A 14,169-nucleotide genomic window follows, 5' to 3' on the forward strand; every position below is an offset into this window, starting at 1 on the left:
ATAGAGATTGTGGAAGTCAAAAATTTCTGTTGATGATGGTATAGTTGTTGTTTCTAAGCGTTGCTACGGTATAACTCCTCATCAAGAGATAGTAGATCATTTATTTCTAGTAGGGGAGTTTGCTAGGAAAGTATGGAGAATGTTCAATGTTGCAGCAGGGCTTAACTTGAACTATATATAAGTAAAGCAAGCCTTTAGATCCTTGTGGGAAGCAGACTGTCAGCACAAGCTAAAAACGGTGTTCAAAGCAGTTCTTGCAATTATATTATGGCAAATGTCACGACCCAAAGAGCCGTGAGTGGCACCCACACTAATTCCCCTAGTGGGCGAACCAATCCCCTTAACTAATCTTCATTTAATTAATCAATTTTAACACATTCAAGGATATAATGATAATAATAATCTTTAAACTTTCTAGTCATGCCTTAAATAAATAAAGGTGCCAAAATCCTAACTATTACAACCCCAAAATTCGAAATTCATCATACAAGGACTCTAAAACATGACTGTTTAAGAATGAACAATTGTCTGAAATAATCATAATTGTCTAAAATGAAATAGACATCCAGAATAAGGAAGATCTTCAGGCGGCGTGGCATGGATAGGAGCTCACCCTCCGATCTGATCAGGAACTGGCCTCACGCTAGATATGAGGTATAGCAGATATCTCTGGATCACAATTTGCACTCAAAAGAATGCAGCAAGGTAGTTTCAGTACAAATACTATGTACCGGTAGATATAATAGGTCGGCTAAGATTAGTATCATGCATAAGTTCACAAAATCAATAGAATAGACAGATAGACACAACAACACATAACCATATGACACTATCACCAATAATCATCCAACACCAAAATATCAGCCAACACAGGAATAAGATAAGTCCACACAAACAATAATCAATAAAAGTAACTCAACCGGTGTCATTACCAACATAACCATAACTCACAAATTATCTCAACTCTATCACATATTTGTACACACATGCTAAATGGTATTGTTTTTCCCAGATAGTCATGACTCTGATGCAATGCAATAATTAATAAAAGTATCTCAACCGTGTACACACATGCTAAATGGTATTGTTTTCCCCAGATAGTCATGACTCCGATGCAATAAATAATAAAAGTAGGCCACATCCTCACCCCTGTCAAATGTGGTTTTTCATATTTGTATTATCTTTCTCATCACAATGTATTTTCGTTCCACAATCAATAAGGAATGCGAAAAAACAATAAATCAATATCAAGGAACACAAGTTACCATGTCACAAGTCATATCAAGACTCAAGAATCAATTCATCAATAGCATGAATAAGGTATTACTCTAAGTCCACAAGAAGAGTATTCATTCACTCCTTCTTTATCATATCATAATAGTTTATCACATAATAAATCAATCAATGTCAAACTTAGGAATTTCCACCCACACTTTATGTCTGAAGCCCTAATCATGCTTCTCCTATTAATTTCATAACATATACAATCAACTAATCAAAGTCTAACTCAAGTAGACCGCAGCCTACCTCAACGCCGAACTGGAACAATGCAATCACTCTGCAATAGCTTTCCTCTTTCGTAAAGCTTCAGAACGTTCAAAGTCTAACAATTATAATACTAAGTGAGTAATGGATTATCTACTCAAACAACAACAATTGGGGAAAAGAACCCAACTACTTCTACCCTTTCCAAATGGGTACTAAGTGTGAATTCATCATAAAATCAACCCCAACCATCATACATTTCTCATTCATGGTTTTTCTAATCAATTCAACCCTTTACAAGCTGTTTTTAGGCTAAAGTTCCCATTTTTATGAAACCCTAAGTTTCAATACATCATTCTCACCATTAATAATCAAATTCACATCCTAGGAAGCGATAATCTATACTCCTAGATGATTAAACAGGAATCAAATCAATAACCCATCAATTATTCAAGGGTTCGCAACTTCTAGGGTTCTATCTTGTTCTTTCACCATTAATGAACCTTAAACTAATCATGGACTTAATGTGATTATGGAATGAACAAAGAAGAGGGTGGAGACTTATCGTTCAAGAGTTTTTTAGCCCTAGCCTTAGAATTTCACCACAGGAGTTCTTGGAAACTATTTTGGACTTATGTGGGGAATGGGTTCGGAATAAAGAATATAAAATGCTGATTCTACCTCTCGTCGACCGCTGCAGCGGTCAATGTCTCGCTGTAGCGGCCTCGCTATAGCGGGAAACGTCCCACTATGGCTGACCTCATTAAGTTCCCCCCCCCCCCCTCGAGGTGGAGACTATCTACCCCCTACGATGGACCCACTATAGCAGTCCCACACCCGTTACAGTCGTCTATCTTGACCAGTAGCTCGGGTTTTTCCACCAGTTTTCCACCCCAAAATCCCACCACCAATCCGGGGCCCTACAGACGCAAGACAAACATGCACATATACATAAAAATACGCTGCGGACTCACCTACGGCCTCCAAAATCCCAACAGAGGTCTAGTTTTCTAAGTCACCCCCCATAACAACCTAGCGGGTCGTTACAGCAAATTTGGAAGTGGAGGAACAATCAGTTACATGAAAGGACAATGTCATTCAGTAGGGTAGTGCATGAAATCAACCTCAACATATATATGTTATGCATGGTGAAATTTCCTGAGATACAGAACTTACCAAAGATGTGGCCACAGATCATACAGTACTCTAAAGAGTATATGCCAAGAATTGTATATAAAGTAGTGAAATGGTGCCTGCTATAAGATGGTTCAAATGTAATTCTTATGGAGCTTCTAAAGGAAATCCAAGACCAAGTTCAGTTGCATACTGCATCAGAGATGAAGATGGAAATTTGGTTCATACTGAAGCTAGGAAATTGCATGATGGTACAAATCTTGTAGCTGAAGTACAAATCGAGTCGAAAATGGAGTACTCTGATAAATAACAATAATACCGGATAGACCAGCTAAGCCAAAATATCTTCAAAATTCACGATATATTTGAAAGTTGAGGTATTGTGTTAGTATAATTGGTGGTGCTTTTATGTTTTCTTTTAATTTAAAGACAGAGTATACTTTCATTGACTTGGTCCGAATTTGGGATCTTCATACATTTCACTTACCTTACAAATATGGTACATATCTCATCGTTAGGTTTTTGTTGTGAACTCTAGAAAGGCCATGTCTTCAATTTTATCCCGAATGAGTAAAGTACCTGTCTTATGAAGAAAAGAAAGTATTTGCAGACCTTGATGATACATCAATTGGACAGAGGACAGAGGTCTTGAGGTTCTTTTGTATGGTAACTGTTCCTTTTGAGGTAGTTCCTTAGGATTATCCTTCTCTACTGCAAAATGATTTAGATCTATTTACCACTGGAGTGTGTGCATGTTTTTGTGTGTGTGTGTGTGATAATACAATTCCAGTTGTGCAGATTTCTGAGGCCTCAGACAGTGGTGCACCATCATAAATTAAGAAAATTTTGAAACTAAAAAGCAAACACAATGTGTTGTCTACATTTTTTTTTAAATTAAGCCCGTTTGGGCATTTTATTAAAATGAAGCAAAAAGGCTGAGCCCAAAAGTGACCCAGCCTAAAATCAACAGTAAACGTCCAAATAAAATAAAAATAGAATTACGAAAGTAATGTCCAAACGATTTGCCCTATCTGCTTCTTGTTGCCCCATTTTTCCACTTCTGCCATAGCTGTTCCTTGAGCTGCTCATCGCCTGCTCAATCTTCTTCTTGTTATCAGGAGAAAGCTTCGAAGCGATCTTCTCATCGTTGATGTGCTGATGGGGTTGCAAATGCTCTCAAGCTCCTTCATTTTGTCCTCAAAATCATCAGCCTCTGCTAACTGATTCCCATCCAGCCACTGACTCTTCACCGGCGTGGATGACTCTGCCTTACATTTCAACCCGGTATTTTCCTTGTTTCTTGAATCTTGTACGCATCTGTCGAATTTGACCATTATAGCTGCTAACATTCCAATTGTTTTCATGTATATGCTGGAATCATGAATTTGACTTCTGAGAAAATTGATCTCCCTTTGAATTTGCAATTCAACCCTTGAAACTTTCAAACTCAGGTATGTCTCCAAAATTTCAAGCCTTCTATTTCGTTCCTCATACGCTGTGTATTTCATTTCTATTACTTGATCTGCACTCTTAAGTATGGAACTTGGGATTTATCGCTATTTAGAATCTTTCTTAGCTCCACTTCCATCTCATTGAAATGTTCATATACTGTTGTTCCTTTGTCTAAAGCTCTGTTAGCTAATGCATCAGCTAATTGATTTCCTTCTCGTAAAATGTGAGTATATGTTACCTGTTTCCCCTCTCCCATACGTTTAATTTCGTCAACCCAATTTGTTAAACTCCAGGATGGTTTCCAGCCTTCCTTTAGAATCTTTTGAACAAATTGTGAGTCAGATTGTATTATGATTCTATTGAACTGATTGTTGTTGCACCACCTGATAGCTTCCAAGATTGCCACTGTTTCTACTTCATTATTAGTAACATGTCCTATCTCTGCTGCTCTGGCAAAAATTAAATTGCCCTTCTCATTCCTTACAAAAAAACCAAAAGACCCTCTCCTAGGGTTACTTCTTGATGCACCATCAGTGTTGCACATAATCCAACCCCTAAGAGGGGGTTTCCAAATCACTTTCTTGTATTTCACCTGTGTTCTGTATCCTTCCAAAAGCTGTAACATGTCCTTCCAACTGTGAGGAATTTGTTGTATTGAAGGATTTCTGAATCTAACCAAGTTCTGAATTGTAACATAGATCTGATATATGCATCTTCCAACTGATTTCCTCTCTCCATTTTTATATGCATTTCTTCTCTTCCATAGCTCCCACAGAACTATAGCCGGCACAGCATAAAACACTAGTTTCAACCTATTATTAACAGGTTGTTGCCACCATTTAACTATGATTTGTTGTAGTTGAAGTCCTTCAATATTAATACCTGCAAGAGAGGAAAAAAAGGACCAAGTCCTGTTAGCATAAAAAGACCTAGCAAAAAGATGTTGAATTGTCTCCTCCTTAGGATTTGAACAACACCAACATCTAGATGCTAGGTTAATATTCATTCTTTTCAACACATCATCCAATGGAACCTTAAATTTCCAGCATCTCCACATGAAAAAGGAGATCTTAAATGGTAGTCCTTTTATCCACATGTATTTATAAATCTCATTCTCCTGTCCTCTCAATCTCAAATAGTCCCAGGCTGATTTAACTATAAAATCCCCTTTGCTATCCAAAAGCCACCAATGAATATCCTTCTCCTCAGTCATCACAGGTGGTTTAATAGTATCCCTTATGTGTTGTACTACATCTCCTGGTAATATTAGTTCCAATCTTTCCACATCCCAATTCCCATCAATCACCATTTCTGAAACATTTTGAATTCTGTCATCATATGTGTCCCCTGTTGTGACATAGTATAAAGCCTCTAATCCTGTCCAATTATCATACCAAAACAAAGCATTGCCCATTTTGGTTTGCCACCAAATGTGATGTTCTATCAAGTCCCTAGCTTGAAGCATCTTCTTCCAATTTTGTGACCCATACTTCCATTGTACCACAACTGCATTTTCTTTTTTACAGTATTTATTGCTGAGATAAACACTCCACAAGGATGGTGAAGTTCTAAACTTCCACCATATTTTGCAATATAAAGCCATGGATACATCATGAAGTGATCTAAACCCCAGTCCCCCCTCCTTTTTTGGTATACACAACTTATGCCATGCTGACCAATGTCTACTTTTACCTCCACTTGTGTTATTCTAGAAAAACTGTGCAAAAAGCTTGTGCATTTGTGTAATTACACAATCTGGGGGGTTCAAAGCAGATAAAAGATGAATGGGCATACCTTGTAACACATGTTTTATTAAAACAACTCTTCCTCCAAAGGATAACATTTTTCCTTTCCAAGATTGCAACCTGTGCATTATTTTTACCAGAATAGAATTATAGTAATTCTTTTTGCTCCTACTATAGAAAACAGGGCAACCAAGATATGTGAATGGGAAATCCTTTCTTCCAATTCCTGTTATCACCTCCACAATTGCCTTTATATCACCTGTGACATTATGGTGCATGTACACAGAGCTTTTATCCCTGTTTACCTTCTGACCTGATGTTTCTTCATATCTTTTCAAAACTTCCATGATTTTTTCCGTAAGGATATGATATCAGCAGAGGCAAAAATGATCATGTCATCTGCATATGCCAGATGATTGATCTTAGAACTCCATTTAGGAAGCCCATATCCTTTGAAATGTGTTATCTGGTGCAACTGGTTTAGATTTCTTGAAAGAACTTCTACAGCCAAAATAAACAGAGTGGGGGATAAGGGGTCTCCTTGTTTAACCCCCCTAGATGATTGAAAGAAACCATGCTGTTGTCCATTTATTAGGATGGAATACCAGTTATTACTGACTGTTCTGAAAACCATGTCCACAACCATGTGTGAGTATCCCATCTGTCTCATGACTTTTGTCAGAAATAACCAAGAGACCCTATCATATGCCTTAGCCATGTCCAATTTAAGTACCACATTTGCAGTTTTGGTCCTCAGCCTTATATATGGCACAATTTCCTGTGTTAGCAACACATTTTCCACTATACTCCTCCCTTTAACAAAACCAGCCTGATTTAGAGAAATCATTCCTTGAAGCCCATCTGCCAACCTTTCATGGATTAATCTAGAAAAGATTTTGTTACTAAAGTTACTCAAACTTATAGGTCTCATATCTAAGAAAGTATTCACCAAGTCCTTTTTTGGTACGAGGACCAAGTTTGTGTGAGTCAAAAATCTTGGTAATTCTGTACCACAAAAGAAACTTTTCACCATGTTAGTTACATCCTCCCCAATTATATCCCAACAGAATTGATAGAATAATCCTGTAAAACCATCTGGACCAGCAGCACTTTCACCATTAAGTTTAAACACTATCTCCTTAACTTCTTCCTTATTTGGCAGGGCTGTGATTCTGTCATTCTGCTCCTCTGTGACCATTCTGGGTACATAGTCTAGAATGCCAAAGTTAGAAGGATCTGGTTCCTTTGCAAACTGATCTTGGAAGAATCTAATGGCTTCATTTGCAACTTCTTCTCTTTCTTCTAACCATGCCCCATTCTGCCCCTGTATCCTTCTTATCTGTAATCTTTTCCTTCTACCTTGCACATAAGTATGAAAGAACTTGGTATTCCTGTCCCCATCATCAAACCATTGCATCCCTGCTTTCTGTTTCCAGAAAGCCTCCTCAAGGTGTAAATATCTATTTAGTTCAGCCTGTACCTTGTGTAAATTCTCCCTATTCTGAGGAGATGGGTTCAACTCAAACAGGACTACTTGTGCCTTTATAATATCCTCCAGAGACTCTATCTGCTGAAATATGTTCCCAAAAGTGTTTTTGCTCCAAATCACCAAAGCAGCTTTAACCTTCTCTAACTTAAAATGGAATAATGAAAAAGGGTTAGCCATGAAATCTGCATCCCAGTTCTCTTTCACTATATCCAAAAAAGTATGATGCTTCACCCAGAAATTTAGAAACTTAAAAGGTTTTCTAATAGGTTCAGAATTTCCAACATATGAAATAAGCATAGGGGCATGGTCTGACCCTGATCTAACCAGATGTTGGATATCTATATTAGGGTAAACAGTTTGTAAAAACTGATTTCCTAAACATCTATCCAATCTTTTAAAAATACAATCACTCCCACTCTGACCATTCCACCAAGTAAATTTTCTCCCTTTAAATCCTAGATCATACATCCCACAATTATTAATACAAGACTTAAAATCTTGTATCTCCTGCAAACTGACAGAAAGTCCTCCATATTTTTCCTCCTCTGAAGTAATTACATTGAAATCCCCTCCTATCATCCAGGGACTGTTACAATTTTCTGCAATGTCTTCTAAGCCTTCCCACAGAACCCTCTTCTCCACTTGGGTACATTTTGCATATACCACAGTGATGAGTAAAGCTTCCTGCATTCCTAGAGCTTTGATCTTTATAGTAATGTGCTGCATATGATCATGAATTATTTCCATCTCAAACATCTCATCCACAAAGATCCAGATCTTGCCAGATATATTTGCAGCAGCAGTATGCATATTCAGTCTTCTTCTATAATCTTCCATTTTATCAGGATCTTGAAAAGGTTCCAAATCCCTATGAAACCAAAATGGTGCTTAAGGTTCATTTTTGTTAGCCTTGGAAAAGCTTCCATAGTATTCACTGACCTAATGTTCCATATCATTGCATTCATCATTCAAACATTAGTCTTACTCAGTGCCCTTCTAGTTTGAATACCAGTTCCAGGTGGAACACTAGAGTCTCTTTGTTGCTTCTTTTTGCCTCTTCCTCCCCCTTTGAGACACTTTGGTGAGATGTCCCCTTGTATTAATGCTGACTGATAGTGCTGCTTAAGTGATTGGCCATCCATATCATTTCTACCATCACTGCATTGTATCATGTTACCCTGACTGTCTACTTGTTTATTTAAGTTGCTGTCCCCATCCTCCGTATTTTGTTGTGACTTCTTACCACTGCTGACTGGGCTTGTATATTGTACAGGTGCATGTATATCCTCCTTGCTCTGTCCAGTGTCCTCCATATTATCTCCATATTATCTGGTGGATCCCCATTAGAGCTATTGGTATCTCTTTTTTCTTCATTAAATTCTGTACCTTGTAACCTGTCTTTATTGGTAACATGTGATGATTCACTCATTATTGTTGTTACTTGCAGGTTTTCATCTTCTGGTGCTTTCTCTCCTATAGGAGAAACTATAGTCTGTGGTGGACGAAGTTGGTCAGCAAACACAACGCACTACTCCTATTGACAAATGCCTATGATCTGTAGTCTGTACAATTTGATAACCGAGCAAAATTACAGAAAAGTTGTTGTTCATTTCACGGTATTCTACATGCCCAACTTTTCAAGATTCGATCTATTTCTGATTTCTGAGGAATTGTGCCTTCAAACATGTTCTTACTAAGAGACAAATGTTTCAACTTTGTAAGCTGATCAATAGATTTTGGAATGGTACCATTGAAACAATTCGCGATGAGATCCAAAAAAGTTAGCCTAGATATTCGATGAATATCCGTAGGGAATGGTCCATAGAATTGGTTACCAGAAAGATCAAGAATTTCCTGTCTTGAACACTTGTACAAAACTGTTGGAAGTTCACCTGATAAGTTACTATCTGCAAGTTCAGTATCTACAAGATTTTTGAGTTCACAAATGATTGGCGGAATAATATTTCCACCAAGTTTTTGTTTTCTTAGACTTATTACTGTGACAAAACCATCACTAGAACATGTAATTCCACTGTTTTTATTTGTTGTTGGTGTACAACTTATAATGCTGAAACTTCGCCGAGTAAGATGAAGATAAAAATCTGATTTGTCGACTGCATAGGTTACAAGGTACTGCACTGCGTATGCTGGTGTAACCACGGTATTTGATGATGTTCTAAAGCAGTAGAGTCATTCTCTGTTATTTTTTTTTTCACAAGTATCTTGCAACATACACATCCAACAGCAACCCAAAAGATTCATTTATATCAAAAGATTCTTTATTCTACTTCTACTAGATGTTAGTAGAAGTAAAAATGCGGTTCAAGTGCATTCAATTTATTTCCACATATATCTCTATTGCAGGATTGCAATCTAACTCTTTATTAACAACAAGGTGAACTATAAGTTATAGTTATTTAAAAAATTACACCAATTTATCAATATCAATTTTACTGTGATGCACTATTTTGCAGGCAAAGATATATTGCGGATTAATCTTCAGATAATATGGAGAATATTTTGGCAAGGAAATAGGTAAAGTTTAATCCCTGATAAGTTTTCAGAAGTGAATTTCTTTTTTTGGTTTCTCTTTCCCTTCTGCCAAGAATAATGTTAAGCATGTTTATTTTGATTTCCATATTGTTGCCCTTCCATGTTGATGTGTTTCAAGGATTTTCATTTTATGGATAAAATGAGACACTACATTTTGTGAATCTATTTAGAAAGTTTAGTGCTATTGCTGTATTGTTTTCTCTGATATTGCTCAAATTTTATATGAAGGTTAAAGGCACATGCATATTAATCTTAGTGGTGTTGGTGATTTGTTGTTATTTTATTTTTGATTTCTTCTTTGTGCTGTTGATAGGTTTAATATAATATGCACTCAAATATTATTTCCAAGTCATCTTTTCTATTTGGTTGGACATAGAGTCAGTGGAATGCTATAAAGGAGACATTGTTGACAATTATAAATAGTAAACAGTGAAAATAATATTCACATGTTATAGGAGTAAGCCATACAGGGTAGGAGTGGAGTGAGATTAATCTTTAAAATATCAGCAATTGCACTAGAAAAAAGTTTTAAGGAACGCATTTTATGTCATAGCAAATACCAGGAAAAAGGATTTCACCAGCAAAGTGAAAATCTTTATATAGTCCATAATATACAGTTGCTGTCATGACTTTGTAGTTGCTATTTGTTTTGATCTTTGGTTTGGTGCTAATTCAGGTAATGCAAATTAATTAGGTAAATGGACCTTTTATAGTTTTACTTATCGACTAAAAATATCCTGTCATGTACACATGGTCTACAGTAATGAGAGGGATAACTTTTATATTTCTGCCGAAATTCTGCTAGGTAGTTCATTTCGGAGTACAGTCTCACTAACGAATCATTTTTTTAATATCGTAATGTTTAATCTGATCGTAACAATATGTTGTTGGTTTAGATGCTAGGTATCGGGAAAAATGGGTAACAAGTGTGATTTTTTTTTTTTTAAGCAACTAAACGAAACAACACTTATCCAATTGACTGCTAATTTGATTTTTTTGGTTTGTGTGGAGGCCTAAGAGTGGAGACACTATCCTTATGAATGAATAAAACAATATTAAAGAGATCAGATAATGAACCTTCTAAGAAAAACTTTCGATACAGAAATACTTTTTCAAAGTATATCTGACAAATGAAATAATAGGAAGTTCCATATATCCTAAGAAATAATATGCAGAGGCCAATTATGGATTCTATTGCAATAATTGGTGATGAGTGGATGAAGTTTTGATTGATTGTATCTTATCCAGAAAAAAGTTTTGATTATAAACTTGATTTGTGGTATTAGAATATAAATCTTCTCCAAGCTAAATGCCAAGGGAAAAGCTGCAACTGAAGAACCTTGTGAAGGTTTTATGTGTGTGTTTCAGTTTTGCTTTTCTGAAGAAACACAATGTGGATATGCAAGTTAATATTCCTCAAAGAATAAATATTGCAGTAGATATTGGCTTTTGTAAATCATTATCATCACCAAATCTCAGTAATTTGTGATATGAAGCCTAACAATTTGCTTCTTGACAATAATCTGACAGCTCCTGTAGGTGCTTTTGCTATGACAAGGCTGCTTGTAAATTTCAACAGGGAAACTTAAGTGAATTTCCTTATCATGGTTTCTTTCTTTCATTATGATATATTTTGTACTGCCAAGCACCTCCATCATCCACCGTATTTGACATAATAATTTGTGTTTGTACAGGTTTACATACAACAACTAGAATTGACCCAAACCAGTTCCCATTTTTAACATATAAGGAACATGGTCTGTTGCAAAAATGTCTTGCTCACCACAACCAATTGTTGTAATATTACTTTTTGGTAATTTCTATACCCCAGATCTGGGAGTTAGCAGGAACGCAGTGATCAAGGGTGTTTTCCATCCTTATAGTCGAACTAATTGAATTAAACTGCTTTTGTTTCCTTTTGCTCCGAATCTATTGCCATCGTTATTTTCAAAGTTATTATCAAGTCATGTTTAATTACTAAACTATCTTACTTAAAACTTAATTTGAGCGTGTGAGCTCAAACATGTTATTTGCCCTATCTAGTTATTTATGAAGTTGGAGTTGGTGTTTGGTTATACTTTTTATCAAGAATATTTGGAAGACAATACATTTAGAGGTCCTAAAATTTGGTCTCAACTGGTAAGTATGCACTCTAATTTTAGGTGTACACAAGTAGGCAATTCAACTTGTATAAAGTTGAACACCTAAACACAAATGGTGACATGACACATAAATTTTTGAAGCATACTTTATACAAGTTGAGGTGTCTAGATGATCATTTTGCAGTTAGAGTGTTCAACTAACAAAGTGGAGACAAGTTGAGGTGCTTACTTATGCACACCAAAGTTGGAGGGCAAACTTGTAAGCTTAGGCCAAGTTTGAGGGTCTATTTATACATTATGCATATTTGAAATAGTTTCATGCTTTAATTACTTTTCAAATTTCAAATACAACCTTCAAAAGTGAAAAGTGAGTTGAAAATAAAACTTCAAGCTGAAAAAGAATTTTTCATGGCTAAATATTGATTTTCAAATAAAATGAAAAATTATTCTAGAAAAAAGTGAATATTTTTTATGGCCAAACAGATCCTTAGTTAAAACATCCTCCCAATGTCAATTAAAGCAATAGACTACAATTTTTTTCTTTTTATTTTCAATCGTAGAAAATACTAAAAATGACTTTAAATGAGGTGGGGGTCTATAAAATTATTAAAACTTATGGAAGTTAATACCTAACAATAAGGGGTCGTTTGATAGGAAGGATAAGTTATCCCATGTAGCTGGGATTGGGGGGATAGGATGGGAGGGGATAGGATGGGATAACTTATCCCACCCTCTATATGGGGAAATATAATTAAGGGTGACTTTCTAGTTTCAAAAATTTTAAGAATGGGCGATTCAAGTTTTTTTTTATTAGGTAGGGGTGACTCTTTTGAGATAAGTGTTAATGACACTAATTTTAAAAGTCCCCAAGTTTTATTATTTACACGATGCCCCTATCTCCCCCTCCCCCTTGCCCCACCCTCTCGCTCTCTCCCCTACCCCTCCTTCCCCCTCTTCTGCTGCCACTACCGCCACCACCACCTCCTTCTCTTCTCCCTCCTCTGCTATAATTATCTCCACCACCACTTTTTTTGTCTCCTTTACCTCTGCTCCGCCTTCTCCTTCACTTTCTTCACCTCACTTTCCAACTTCAACTTCTACAGAAAATCCAACAACTTCGGTAAATTGTTGTAACAAACTTCCATAATTGTTGCAACAAGTTCGACAATTGTTGCAACAACTTGACAAATACTGAGTTGCTGCAACAACTAGTCTTACCCTCAAGTTCTTAATTGTTATAGTTAGGCCCATATTTCATTGAATCTGAGTTGACCATGTCAAAGTCACCATTTCTAATTTGAAGACTTAAAGAGTACCTTTAGTTAAATTGTCTCCTCTATATGGGATAACTTATCCCGCTTTTTATCTCATATATCTTTTATCCCATATAGATGTGATTGAGTGGAATACCAAAGGACCAATCAAAGATGAAATAATTCGAATCCCATGGGACTAATTTAGATCCAATTTTGGATCCAAAACCTTAACGACTTTCTCTCTTCTCTCTCGTTTTTCCCTTTCTCGTCACTCTAGGAGTTCTTCCTCTTCAAAATTCAAAATCGCGTGGTCGGTACGATATTCAACCAATAAGGAACAATGAAAAGCAGCGATTTGAAGTAAGTTCTTAAAGTTTCCCTTCTTTCATTTCCTTGGAAAGCATCTATTTGAAGTCTTTTACAGTTCAAGAGATATATAGGTATGGAACCTTGATTTTTTTTTTCTTTTTTTTCTTCTAATTTTTCGTAGTTCGGTGTGTTTATATGTGTTGTTTCTCTAATTTGCAAGTGTGTTTGTATCTCTGACTTTGCATCACATTCATGGCTAGATTAAGACTATCAAAGGTAATGCCAATTTTTGTGATATTTACCAATATTTTATTATAAACTAGTCTAGTTAATTTTCACTTTATGTAATATTTAGATTGGCAAATTTTGTCCATTTTGATATAGTGAATCCTCTTGCTGATTCTCCTGTGGTTGATCCTCTTGTTGGTTCTCCTGTGATTAATAGTTATTTTGATCATGCTGATGACGCTTCGGCTTGTGATTGTTTTTGTTCCTTTCGTGTCGGTTGTTGACTCTTCTCTTCCTGCATGTGTTGGTTAATCCCACGTCAGATCATGTTAATGACTCTAGTCCTCATGTGTTTGCTGATCCCCCGTTGGATCATGTTGTTGAATCTTCTCCTCTTGTGTTGGTTGATTTCATGT

The 14,169-nt window shown here is 36.2% G+C and overlaps 1 long non-coding RNA gene across 1 annotated transcript; it reads left to right on the forward strand.

Moving 5' to 3' along the window:
* Positions 1-8,623: 8,623 nt before the first annotated feature.
* On the forward strand, positions 8,624-11,800 carry LOC132631000 (uncharacterized). Its single transcript, XR_009578776.1, has 3 exons — positions 8,624-8,660; positions 8,753-9,840; positions 11,389-11,800. It is a non-coding gene; the product is annotated as an uncharacterized LOC132631000 (long non-coding RNA).
* The last annotated feature ends 2,369 nt before the right edge of the window (positions 11,801-14,169 follow it).

The sequence above is a fragment of the Lycium barbarum genome, chromosome 3 (genome assembly GCF_019175385.1).
Source record: "Lycium barbarum isolate Lr01 chromosome 3, ASM1917538v2, whole genome shotgun sequence".
In the NCBI taxonomy this organism is placed as follows: domain Eukaryota; kingdom Viridiplantae; phylum Streptophyta; class Magnoliopsida; order Solanales; family Solanaceae; genus Lycium; species Lycium barbarum.